Source organism: Tenrec ecaudatus, chromosome 3, assembly GCF_050624435.1.
Source record: "Tenrec ecaudatus isolate mTenEca1 chromosome 3, mTenEca1.hap1, whole genome shotgun sequence".
Classification (NCBI taxonomy): Eukaryota; Metazoa; Chordata; class Mammalia; order Afrosoricida; family Tenrecidae; genus Tenrec; species Tenrec ecaudatus.
In genome coordinates, this window is record NC_134532.1 from 208,790,839 (window position 1) to 208,804,491 (window position 13,653).

General features: G+C 46.1%; 1 pseudogene; it reads left to right on the forward strand.

Annotated features, from left to right (window-relative positions):
• The first annotated feature begins 10,348 nt into the window (after positions 1-10,348).
• LOC142442512 (keratin, type II cytoskeletal 8 pseudogene) lies at positions 10,349-12,903 on the forward strand (annotated as a pseudogene).
• The last annotated feature ends 750 nt before the right edge of the window (positions 12,904-13,653 follow it).

Genomic DNA, 13,653 nt, shown 5'->3' on the forward strand with positions numbered 1-13,653 from the left:
TCTGATGGCTCCTCGCCTTCTAGAAACTTACCCTGTTGGTCTCTTTTACATGAGTTGTCACAAGCAAGGAACCTGGAGATCTAAAATAGGGCACTGTTGGCTGGTTAGACAAGAAAGCTGAAGATAATATTGTGAGAGTGATACAGGGAACTATTGTGAAAGCAAGCTATTTACAGTTTAGCATTGGAAACCTGTTGCGTCTTACATTTAAGTATGGATGACATACTTCTTTAAGACTTAAAGTTTTAAAGGACACTGGAGAGCAATACTGGTGGAATGCGGATTCTGTGAGAGGGTACTGAGATGGCAGCAGCAGGACTTTTCTAAGAACTGCTGCAAAAGGACAAGTACAATATGAGTCCACTAAGGTAAGGTTAAAAACAAAAAAAACAAGGCATAGGTTAAAAGCTACGATACACATATATCACTGGGGTGCGGTCCAACAACTATGGCAGGGGCAAACCCGAATCCAGGGATCCTTAAGGCAGCCAACTAAGTAAGAGGGGGAAAGAAAGGCGGATGGGGGAGAGAGCAACGTGGATGAGGGCAGGGGCGGGGAGCAGGGCACTAACCCACCCAAGAGGAGGGTATTGTTTATATCTCCACAACGGAGGGAGAGACCAGTCATCAATCTGATGTGCCAAGACGTGAATACAACATACCGACATATACCAGCAAACCAATAGAGAGGTCTGCAGGACCAGCCCCAATCCCAACTATGTAGATACCACCACCCCCTCAGAAAAATGGATTTCAGAGGCCAGCACTGGGTTACAGCTTGGAGAGAGGGGCATGTTGGATTAAAGCACATGGGAGAAACGAAAAGGGATCAAGTGGGAGGAGAGGATATCCTGGCCCACTAAGCCCCAAGGATGATATTCCTGCTCAGAGCAGACATTGCACAGAGAGGACCATACAGCCAGCCCCACCACGAAACACTACGCCCCTCACTAAACCATATAGCTGCGGGGGACAACAATGGAGACACAGTGCAGGAAAATGCACAATCTGACCCATCACAGTGGGGCAAAACACTGGGGCCATGCAACATAGCAAGGGGAGAAAAGTGATGAAACCCCCGGGGAATACCAAAAATAGACTTTGGGGGCAGAGTGTGGCACCCGTCAGACTCGACTAGAAAAAACTCGTGAAGGCCAACAAACAGACCTTGAACTACGTACAGGCTTTTCCATTTCTGTCAGTGGCTTTCTTTTTGTGATTGTCACTTTCGTTTGGGTTTTTTTTTGTTTTATTTTATTGGTTTTGACTTCATTATTTCACTTGGCTTTGCTTTGTTTTTGCACTTATTAATGTGTCTGCACATCTATCTAGATAAGATAGGCAGGATAAATAATTTGGAGAAGAAAAGAATGGGACTAATGGTTCCAGAGGAATACAGGAGAAGGGTAGGTGGGAGAAAGGAAGGGGGCGGCAGGGGGAAACCAACCCAGAGACAAGGGAACAAGTAAACTAAAATCAATTGAAAGAAGGGCATAGAATCCTTAATGGGGCTTAATCAAGGGCAATTCGCAGCGAGGAATTACTAAACCCCAATGAAAGCCAAACATAATGGTGGGACAAGAGGAAAGTAAAAGGAAATAGAGGAAAGAACCAGAAGGCAAGGACATTTATAGAGGTCTAAATTGTGTGTGTGTGTGTGTGTGTATGTATGTATATATATATGTAACACTAGGGGAACAGAACTACATACTCATATCAATATGTTAAGAAGCAAGGTTTGCAAATGGACATTGGGCCTTGACTCAAGTACTCCCTCAATAGAACACTTTGTTTCTAACACTCTGGCATTCTGTGATGGACACCTTGCCGACACAATCACTGAAGACAAAATAGGTGCATAAGCAAATGGGGTGAAGAAAGCTGATGATGCCCAGCTATCAAAAGATATAGTGTCTGGGGTCTTAAAAGCTTGAAGATAAACAAGTGGCCACCTAGCTCAAAAGCAAAAAAGCCCACATGGAAGAAGCACACCAGCCTGTGTGATCATGAGGTGTCGATGGGATCAGGCATCTAAGACCCAGAACAAAATCATGCCCAATATGAATGGCACGGGGGCCATGGAGTGTACCCAACGCCCATCTGTAAATAATTGGACATCCCCTCAAAGAGAAGTCAAGGGGAAGAGATGAGCCAGTCAGAGTAAAGTCTAGCAATGATGAAACACAACTTTCCTCTAATTCTTTAATGCTTCCTTCCCCCCACTATCATGACCTCAATTCAACCTTACAAATTGGATGAGTCTAGAACATGCACACAGCTACAGATATGAGCCCGCAACACGGAATCCAGGACAGATAAACCCCAGGGCCAACAATGAGAGTAGAGATACCAGGAGGAAAGGGGGAGGGGGGAAGAAGAGATGGGGAATGCATCACAAGCTATAACCCCCCTCCCAGGTGGATGAATAACAGAAAAGTGGGTGATGGGGCAATGGAGGACACTGTAAGATATGGAAACAATAATCTAGAACTTATCAATGGTTCCTGAAGGAGGGTGGGTGGGGCAGGGAGGGACGAAACGGGGAGCTGATATAAGGGGCTCACGTGGGAAAAGAATACTTTCAAAATGATGATGGCAGCATATGTGTAAATGTGCTTGACACCCTGGAGGAATGTATGGATTGTGTTAAGAGATGTAAGAGCCCCCATAAAAGGGGGTGGGATGAACCAAGGCTGGACAACGCTGAATTGTTCCTATGCAATTAGGCACATTTTTTCATTTTCTTCTGAAATAATACATGTCATAATTATTTCAGTTCTTTTAATACATGTTATAGTATTTTAGGAGCCCAGTTGCCAACCCAAACATCAGCAGTTTGGACATACCACCCTCTCCAAAGATTATGTGTCATTCTGCACCCTTAAGAGTACAGTTTTGGAAACAATATGGGAGAGTTCTCCTCTGTCCTATAGAATTGCTATCAGAATCGACTTACTGCCAATAAGCAGTGGGGTTGATATGAGGAAGACTTACAAATAAGAGCAGAGGCTAGGGCTTGATTAACTGGATGGTGAGAAATTTCGTGCTGTCTGGCACTCCCTTTGCCTTCCTAAGCCATTTGAAACCCTATCCAGCCTTCAGTGATCTAGCTCAAATGCTACAGCAGCGAACATTTCAGTCCCTACAACTGATCAGGCTGTAAAGTAAGAGGACTACCTAGAGGCATACTCCTATCATACCCATTCAGTTGCTACAAAGCATGGACTAGGAGCACAGCGCTGGTAAGTCCTAGCAACAATGAGTACACAAGCAAGCTGCAGACAGATGATGCGTTGCCAGTTGTTAAAATCATGCAAAACAGCACTACACAAGTAACTACAGATAAAACAAAAGGGTGCGTGGGAGAGTGCTGTCCTTGAGTGAATGTGTACCAGAAGGGGGCAGGGATGAGGTAGCAGAGACAAAGAAAGGGCTTCAACTACTTATGAAATGGTTTATTTCTCCAGTTCAGAGGGGAGTACACGTGGATTCTAGTTTTGTTTCTACTTCTTACCCAAAATGGCCCTTTCTTTTAAAACAACAAGGCTCTATGTGGCATGATTGCTTCCTGGAGACCTTTAAAATCGCTCATAAAACCAAATTCACTGGCACGGAATGAAACGGGTTTCCCAAGTTATCCTACACGCAGAGGAGAACTGTCCCCATGGGGTTTCCGAATGTGTAGGGACGCACACGGCCACATCTTCCTTTGGTGAGCAGCAGGCGCCAAGCGCAAAACTCTGGGTTCCAAGCTGCGCGCTTAACCACGGCGCCACCAGGTTCCGTGTCCCCTAACCCCGAGCTCACAGCGCACTCCCCGTGGCTTCAGGCACCACCGTCACACAGTGTTCAGTAGCACACTCGGCCTTACTCGGGTGAATTCGATCGCACTCCGGTATCAGGAGAATCTCTGCGGGTCGTTCTCCGCCTGACCCCCGTGCCCACCGGAGAACCTCTCCTCCCACATCGCCATTGCTGCCCGCGCCCTGCGGGACGCGGAGTCCGTCTCCCCGGCAACAGCAGCCTGTGCCGGCGCCCAACGAACCCCGGCCGTCGGCTTTCTCACCTCCCGCCCTGGCACCGCGAACTGGCCAGCCCAGACTCTGCCAGCTTCTCCGTCGCCTAGGGAGCGGCACCGCCCAGCCAACACCACTTCCGGCCTAACGCTCGTTCCCACGGAAACGCCACTTCCTTCCGGGGAAGAGCCAAGTAGGCCCTCTGAGCATGCGTGCGCCAGTCCCGCGGTTCGTTAAACGCGGACTCAAGACTCGTTCTCGTCGTAGTCTCGCGGTATTTGGTCCGCCCATAGGCAAGAGTGCAGTATGGCGGTCACCGTGTCTGGCCACCGTGAGGCGCTCCAAGGCCGTCGTACGGAAACGGAGGCGGTCTGGCCTCAGGTAAGGAAAGCAGCGGGTCCCCGCTGATCCGCGCCAGATCTGGCGCTGCGCCAGTGAAGAACACTTAACAAGAGCCCCAGCAGTCCCTCCCACAGCGGACAATTCTGTCACGGGAGGGCGCCAAAGAGGGGCCCTGGTGGCTTAGTGCCTCCCCCTGCCTTGGGCTGCGATCTGAAGGATGGGCTGTTGAGAGCCACCTGTGGGCTCCAGCAAGAGAACAATCGTCAAGAGGGCGCAGCAAGGGACAGTATTCCGTTTTGTTGCCCAGAGTCTGAACCAACTCAATGGTTCCTAATAATAGCATGGTTTTTATTTACCAACCCACATTTCTTAATAACCACGTCAGTGCAAATATGTGTGTGCTTGTTACAGATACAAAATATTTTCCAGGCTGATATGTATTGAATATTGAATGCTTTTTTTTTTTTTAAATTTAAGGTCAAAAGTTAGTTTCCATTCTAAGACTTATACAGCCTTTTCATCAATTCTTTTCCTCTGGTGTTTGCTTGGTTGACCTGTGAGTTTACACAGACCAGCTTTTAAACTGTTTCTCTTCCACCTGGGCTTGTTCAAACTGTATTTTAATTAATAATTATATCACTTGATGCAGTTAAACTATGAAAATTTCAGTATGAACCCTCACTTTCACTCTAGCCCTACCCCATGGGAGCGTAGGTCAAAAGTACTATTTGTAAGTTAAATTTAAGGCAAGGAGGAAAGTTCAGACATTCATGACAACTGATTTTGGGGGCGGGGGACTGGGAGTGTGCCCCAAATGAGTAATATTAACTTAAGTCAACTTATTAAATAGATAATTTTAAGTACAAATTGTAGGAAACTTTATTAAACAAAATTATGAAAATATGAAGCCATTGTTTCTCAACAGATCTCCATCTTGATTTGTACATTTCTGAAGGTCATGTTTCTAATTCTCCAAGCCTTTCCCTAGGAGCCATGGTAGCGGAGGAGTTAGTCATTGCACTACTAATTCCATGGTCAGCAGTTCAAACTACCAGCCCCTTCGAGGGGAAGGGACAAGACTCTTTAAGTCTATGAAGAACTGCAGTCTCTGAAACCCACAGGGTCAGTTCTACTGGGTCAGAACTGACTCCAAGGCAGTGAATTTGTTTTTTAAGTTAACCCTTCCTCTAGGAAGCCCTGGTGGCATAGTGGGTTATGCCTTGGGCTGCTTCCCACATGGTCAGCAATTCAAAGCTATCAGCCACTCTTTGGAATAAAAGAATTTATTCCCATTAATATTGACGGTCTCAGAAACACTCAGAGGCAGTTCTACTCTATCCTCTTGCGTTGTCCTGTGTCAGAATCAACTTGATGGCAGTGAGCTTGCTTCTTTGGATTCTTTTGGTTAACCCTTCGCCAAAGAGTTGTGTGTTGTTTGATGCCACGTGAAAACAGCAGTGTTGACAGCCTTGAGGAATGCAAATACTGCTACTTTACAATGTTCCTTGACTTTTTAGGTCGGGGAGGGAAGTCTGAAGAGGCAAGGTCAGGGTTGCAGGCTAGGTGGGGGTAAAGCTGCCCAATGAAGTTCTCATAGGCCAGCCCTAGCTATCCTCAAAGAATAAGTACACATGTTGTGATGGGGTGGGGGAGAGAAACGTCTTGACATACTCCCTTGGCTTTTTCCGCACTGACATGGTTTCCTTGCCTGAAATGTCTGCTCTAGAACTGACGGTGATTACACAACTCATTTTAAAAGTGAGTTAACCATGGCCCGGGATGGAAAGACAATAAGGAAAGCCCTCAAAGCCCTTGGATTGACCCGATGGCTACAACCGTGAACTCAAGCACAGGAACATTGAGAGGATGGCGCTGGACTGGGCAGTGTTTGCTTCTTCTGTGCATAGGGTCACAAAGGGTTGGAACTGACTCAGTGGCACCTAACAACGACAATAACAGATCCCCTCTGTGGTAGTCCGGTTTGACTAGAGAAACAAATTCATAGAGGCTTAGAGGTGTATAAGAAAGAGTTTTATCTAAAAGAGCAATTGTATATTGAGAAAACATTCCAGGCCAGTCCAGATCAAGTTCCTAATCCAATATTAGACCATATGTCCAATATCAGTCTATAAATTCTTCTTCAGACTCACGCAACACATGCATTGACATCAAATGCAGGAAGATCACAGACCAGTGGGTGGAAAGTCTTGTGGATCCAGTGGTGGTAGAACACCTCAGTGCTAGCAGGGGTATCTACGTGCCTCCTACAGCTTCAGGATACTGACATCAAAGTAGCTCCATCAGGCTCATTGTCAGTAAGGTCTCCCCGGGAGTGAGTATATCTGGCATCCAGTGAGCTATTTATCTCCATGGTGCCTCCAACTGAGGTCATTAAGCTGCAACCTGATTGACAGGTGAAACTCCACCCCTTCACAAATTGATACCAGGTCATGTAACACCAGATTATTGTGCCAGGTTGGCACAATAAACCTCCTATTACAGGTTGGCTGGGGTGGAATTTGGGGTTTGATTCGTGATTTGAACTCTTGACTACAGAGCTGATATCTGAAATGTAAACAACCCCCCTTCTACACCTTATTCGGTTTTTTAAAAATGTGTTTTAATCAGGAAAGTTGTGCATCAGTGTTGTATCTTTTCACCATACTTATTCATGCTGTAGGTTGAGCAGATAATCCAAGAACCTGGACTATGTGAAGAAGAGCGTGGGACCTGGCTTGGAGGAGATTCGTTAACAATCCATGATACGCAGATGACACAGTTTTGCTTGCTGCCCATCAGAAGACTTCGAGCATTTAGCTGATCAAAGACGGCACCCTTCACTATGAATTCCGCCTCAACCTACAGAAAACCCTAGTTTTCGCAACTGGACCAGCAAGCACTATCGTAAGAGGAAAAGATTAGAGCTGTCAAGGATTTCATTTTATTTGGATCCACGAGCAATGCTCACAGAAGCAGCGCTCAAGAAATCAAGCAATGCATTATGACCTTAGGCACATGTGCTGTAAAAGACCTCTTTAGAGGGTTAAAAAGACAAGATGTCACTTTGAGACCTAAAGGGCGCTTGCCTCAAGCTGCAGCATTTTCCACTTCCTCACATACATGCATATACATTTCTGCTTATACGTGTATATCTATTTCCTCAAACCCATGGAACTAACTAGTCAACATTCCACCATTTCAGGAAGTAGCATATGACCAAGAACCAATGGTGCTGAATGCATGAGCCAAAAATGAGGTTCCAGCAATAGAGTGCCTATTGAAATATTTCAGCAAGCTGAAAAAGCACTGGAAACCCTCAGTCATTTATGCCAGGAAATTTGGAAGAGAGCTACCTGGCCAACTGACTGGAAGAGATCCATAGTCGTGCCTATTCCAAAGAAAGGTGACGCAACAGAATGCTCAAACTATAAAATGATATCATTGATATCACACACAAGTAAGATTTTGCTCAAGATCATCCTATTACAGCTGTAGCAGCACATTGACAGGGAACTGCCAGAAGTTCGGGCAGGATTCAGAAGAGGACATGGAACAAAGTGTTATCGTTGCTGATGTCACATGGATCTTGAGTCAAAGCAGAGAATACCAGAAAGATGTTTGCTTGTGTTTTATTGAGTATACAAAGGCATTTGACTCTGTAGGTCATAATAAACTGTAGCTAACCTTGAGAAATAATGGGAATTCTAGAACAGTTCATTGGGCTCATGAGTTGAGGCAGATGTAAAAACAGGAAAAGTGTGCGTCAGGGTTGAATCCTCTCACCATACTTGTTCAGTTTGTATGCTTATCATATCATCAGAGAATCTGAATTCTGCGCGAAGAAGAGTGTGGCATCAGGACTGGAGGAAGGCTTATTAACAACCTGCAGCAAAAGCATTTGTAGTGTTTCATTCTTCTGTGCATCTGGGCACTCCGGGTCAGAACTGACTTGATGGCACCTTACAACAACAACATACATGCAAAACCTGGGTGCTGAATTAAGGAATGCCAGAAAAGAATTGACGAGTTTGAATTATGATGTAGGCAAACAATATTAAACATATACTTATAGACTGCTCAAAGAGCATCTAAATATGTGTTGGAAGAAGTACAAGCGGAAGCTCCTTAGTGGTAAGGAGGCCAAGACTTTGTTTTGAATACTTTGGACATGCCATCAGGAGGGACCAGTCCCTGCAAAAGGTCAACATGCTTGGCCAGGTAAAGTGAAAAAGAAGACCATTGTTGAGATAGGTGGCTGCAGAAAATGGACTCAAACTTAGCAACCATTGGGAGTCTGGCACTGGACTGAGAGTGTTCTGGTCTATTAGACTTAGAGTCAACCACACCTAGCAATTGCTTGCATATTGTATGTTGTTTCGTATGTTGCCATAGAGGTAAAGGGTTTGTGCCAGATCATGCCACTGCTCGGTGAATAAGCTTAGAATACAACCTGAGTAGCCTGACATGTGCTCAGATTCAAGTGCTCTTTGACGCTTTACAAAATACGTTTGGAAACAAATGGCATCTCATATTGTTATGATTGGGACTCTAACAGTGGCCTGGAAAAGCCATTGCCATTGGTCGCAGTTCTGTACTGATGCGATTTGCTACATACCCATTAAGCTGTACTATTCTTTCACTTGTAGTTTCTATTTAAACGACTATGTAATACCAGTGAATGGGAAAGCTCTACCTATGCGTAAAGCCCCAATCTAGCAAGTGTGGGGGAAACCAGCCCCTCACAACTATATCACGGGTCCAAGAGGTGCAATTGTACAGTTATGATATTTAAAGATTATAGTGAAGTCATAGAGAATAAGAGAGATAGAAAAGATGGTAAAATAAAGGAGTCAGACACATTTCATGGTAGCATGCTCACCTCCTGGAAGGTCATGATCTCACCAGCCAGGTCCTCGCACAGTGTGGGCAGACGAGAGGGGAGAAGAGTGAAAGAGGGATTTGTTTCTAACCGAGACATATATCTTATGGTGGCATGCAAGCCCTCTGATTACAGGGAAAGACATACGTCACAGGAAGGGCTTTTACTATAGACCATACAGTAATGGAAGGGGAGTGCTCTAAGGGTATACATGCAATAGGAAGTGGAGGGATTGGGGGTACCCATGTGACAAAATGGGTGGATCCTAGATTCAGGACAACAGCCTAACTTTGGCTATCACTGAGCAGGTTTGACCAGTCTCTGCCTCTCCATCGAAACAATTACTGTCCTTATCAGTAGGGTGTGTGCCACCTGAGGTGGACCTGAATAGTCTGATTGCTCTGGATGGCTGATTCCCTCAGGGAGAATGGCTTGACAATCATTTACCATTTGCTGCATTAATACTACAGCGTCTAACAGAGCGCAGTTTTATTTTTAAAAGGGAGGGAGAGGATGAAAAAAAGACGGAGACAAAAACTTACTTTCAAAATCAGAAAAGTCAAATCAGCCTAGAGATCTGCATTACATGAACAAGAAAAGTACATGGCCTTGAGAATGTGCTTCATACATCTCTCTCAATAGGCCCTTGAAGCAATTAGTCCGAAATTGGACCACAAGGGCAGTGAGTCAACTTCCTCTTGCTCCAGCCTGAGGGTGAACGAAGAGTGTGTTACGCGGTCTTGTTTATTCACTCAGTCAAGATCCAGTTTCCTTTGGAGGGGCCAGAACATCCAGGCATGTAGACTGCAGCCATCGGATTACAGCGACAGTTAATCCTATCCCCGTTGAGAACCCACATTACTTCATCCATGTCAACATTTTTGTGTGGCTGTTTCAGACTGGGAGCCAGATAGATCCATCCTAAAATGTGTGTTCTTTTCCTCAGACAAACTTTAGCTCTGCTCAAGTGACTAACCATTCATTTTATACCACATGTTTAAAATCACGTCTTGCTTGGGGGTGGAGTGTCTGGATGGACGGTTCCCCCATGGCTCCTCCTCCAAGCCAGGCTTTCTTTGATTCTTCCCTCCTCTCATCAGTACCTCCCTTCATGTTCCAGGAGCTCCGTGAGCTGTAGGCCCAGATCTCGGACACATCCGTGGTGCTGTCCATGGACAACAGCCGCTCCCTGGCCATGGATGGCATCATCGCTGAGGTCAAGGCCCAGTATGCGGAGTTCACCAACCGCAGACGGGTCAAACTTGAGAGTGTGTACCAGATCAAATATGAGGAGCTGCAGGTGCAGGCTGGGAAGCATGGGGATGATCTTCATCGGGCCAAGATGGAGATCTCGGAGATGAAGAGGAGCATCAATCAGATCCAGGCTGAGATGGAGGGGCTCAAAGGCCAGAGTGTCCCTGGAGGCCGCCATCGCGGACACTGAGCAACATGGAGAGATGGCCATTAAGGACGCCAGCAACAAGCTGAGGCCGCCCGGCATTGGGCCAAGCAGGACAGGAAGCAGCAGCTATGAGAGAACAGGAGCTGATGAAGATCGAGCTGGCCCTGGACATCAAAATCACCACCTACTGCAAGCTGTGGAGGGCGAGGAGAGCCAGCTGGAGTTTGGGGTGCAGAACATGAGCATCCACACGAAGACCACCAGTGGCTTCTCCGGTGGGCTGACCTCGAGCTATGGAGGCCTCAGGAGCCCTGGCCTCAGCTATAACCTGAGCTCCATGCAGTCCAGCCTCAGCCCAAGCGGAGGCTCCAGCTCCTTCTCCCACGCCAGCTCCACCATGACCGTGGTGGTGAAGAAGATCGAGACCCAGGACGGGAAGCTGGTGTCCAAGTCTTCCAATGCCCTGTCCAAGTGAATGGCCTCTGTGACCCCTCACAGCTAGGCAGGGGCACCAAGGGAACAGGAGACCAGAGGATTGGCCCAGTCCTCAGCCCACCCTGTGGGAATCGACATCTTAGGGAGGCATACCCCCTTTGCCCATGACCTAATGAAAGCCAATGGTCTTTTGTAAAATAAAGCATGGCAACTTATGTACAAATATACCCAATACAAACAGATGTCTGGATTATTATAAGAGCTGCAAGAGCCTACAATGAAATGATCTTTAAAATAATCAAGCCTCCCCCCCCCAAAAAAAATCACGTTTTGAGGATCTAGCATCTGAGAATATAAAGCCCTAATCTATTGGGAAGGAGCCTAGATGGCACATAGATCTTAAAGTGCTCGATTTCTAACCAAAAGGTCAGCAGTTTGAATCTACCAATGACTCTATAGGAGAAAAGAGGTGACAGCCTTGGAAACCCCACAGGACAGTTCTACTCTGTCCTATAGGGTGACTGGGTCAGAATCAACTGAATGACAGTGGACAGGCTGCTAAACAATGGAATTTAGAGTATTGAGAGAGAGAAACAAGAGCTTGGATTACATACCTTGGACATTGGCTGGGGGACTCTAGGGGTTGGAGAATTTTAGCTATATCTGGTACACTTATAGGGTGGGCCCTTCAAGTTTGGCCAGATTCCTAAGAATGGGTGGAGCTGAGCCAAACTGAAGCCTTGCTGTGGGAATGATGGCAGAATTGTGAGCATCATAGTAGTGCAACTCATGGTCTTAGAAGCCTAACTGGGAGTTAGAGCACTCAAGTAAACACATTCTTTGGAGTGACATCATTCAACATGGGGCTGAAGCAGCACTTCTCTGGACCCCCTAGTACAAGATGCCCCAAAGGAGAGAGCCAGTCACAGTACAACGAACGGACAGATAAGAAGTCTGAATTCAGGAAACCAGCTGTAGGGGAAGTTCTTCTCTCTGTGTCAGCTCTAGGAGAAGATTTTTTTCATCAATTTTCCCCTGGGACCAAGAGAGTCAAAACGCAAGGACCAAAAGGCATGTTCTATGCCCAGGTTTTCTTTCTTGGTGGTCCTGAAGTCTCTCGGATCTCTGCTGGCTTGTTTAAGGCCTTTTATATCTGAAAAGAAATGGACTCGAGATAGTACCCCATCGAGCAGATTGCATCCTGCCTCATTAGCTTGTTGCGGTTAGATGCCCAGGAGTGATTCAGATCACAGCACCCATGTATTACAGCAGGAAACCCTGCCCGCTCCTGAGCCGCCCTCACGCGCATCGCTGTTTGAGCCCATCCTGGTAGCCACGGTGGCAATCCCTCTCGTTGAGGGCCTTCCTCTTTTTTTGCTGCCCCTCCACGTTACCAAGCAGGATGTCCTCCAGGCACTGGTCTCTCCCAATGGCATGTGAGACAAAGGCTCCTCCTCTTTACCTCCATGCGACACTCTGCACGTACTTTGTCCAAGACTGATCTGTTTGTCCTTTTGACAGTCCATGGTACTTTCAATATTCTTCACCGACACCATAGTTCAAATGCATTGATTGTTCTTCACTCTTCCTTATTCAGTGTCCAGCTTTCACACGCAATTGCTTCCCATCCTGCCTTACTGATGTCACAGAGGTGAGGATTTATCGTATGTAGGAAAATGACATCATATCCCCAAATTGATGAGAGTTACTTGATCCCGAAATTCGCTGCCTAGCTAAGTTGCCACACATTTTGAGGGGACACAGTTTAAGCCACAGCAAGGGGTACTATAGAAATTACTAAGTTCTGCTTCCTTCCAAAGCACCTTATTTATTAAGTGTTTGTGGAGGGGGCAGGGGGGCGGTTAGGAGAGGAATGTTCATGCCAATAGAAAGAGAATATAATAGACTCAGTATTATTAAGTGATACACGACATGAGGCGTCCCACTGAATGTCAAGAATACTTAAGCTCTATTCAGTAGGATTCACTTAAATTAAAGGAGCGTATGTTGCCAGCTCTGTGTTTCAGGGAGCTATTTCTAAGTGTGTGATTTGGCACAGGACTGGAATAAGGAGTAGCAGACATCAAGGAAATTCCCTAGGTTGTGCAAAGTTAGTGCGCTAGGCTGCTAACCTAAAGGCTGAAGTCCACCTACAAGAGCCTCAGAAGAATGGCCTGGTGATGCACTTTTGAAAATCCATGTGGACAGCAGTTCATGTTAGGCCTTTCGGGCCACCAAGAGTCAGGATCAGCTGACTTATCAGTCAGTAAAGAAGAGGGCATGGATTGGAGATGTACAGGATTACGTATCTTATTAGCTGTTAAGGCCATGGAAAGTGAAAACTTCATTAACTTCTAAATTTCTAGAGGCAACATCGTTAGTGTGTTTAAGGAATCAGGTTCTACGACTAGGACTTGCATCTTGGCTGTACTATTTATTATTGCGATAAACCAAACAACAACAAACAAACTCATTGTCATTGATTCTTCTCCAATCACAGTGACTCTGCAGGACAAAGCGGAACTACCCCCAAATGGTTTCCAAGAAATCTTTACGGAAGCAGATGACCATTTCTTTCT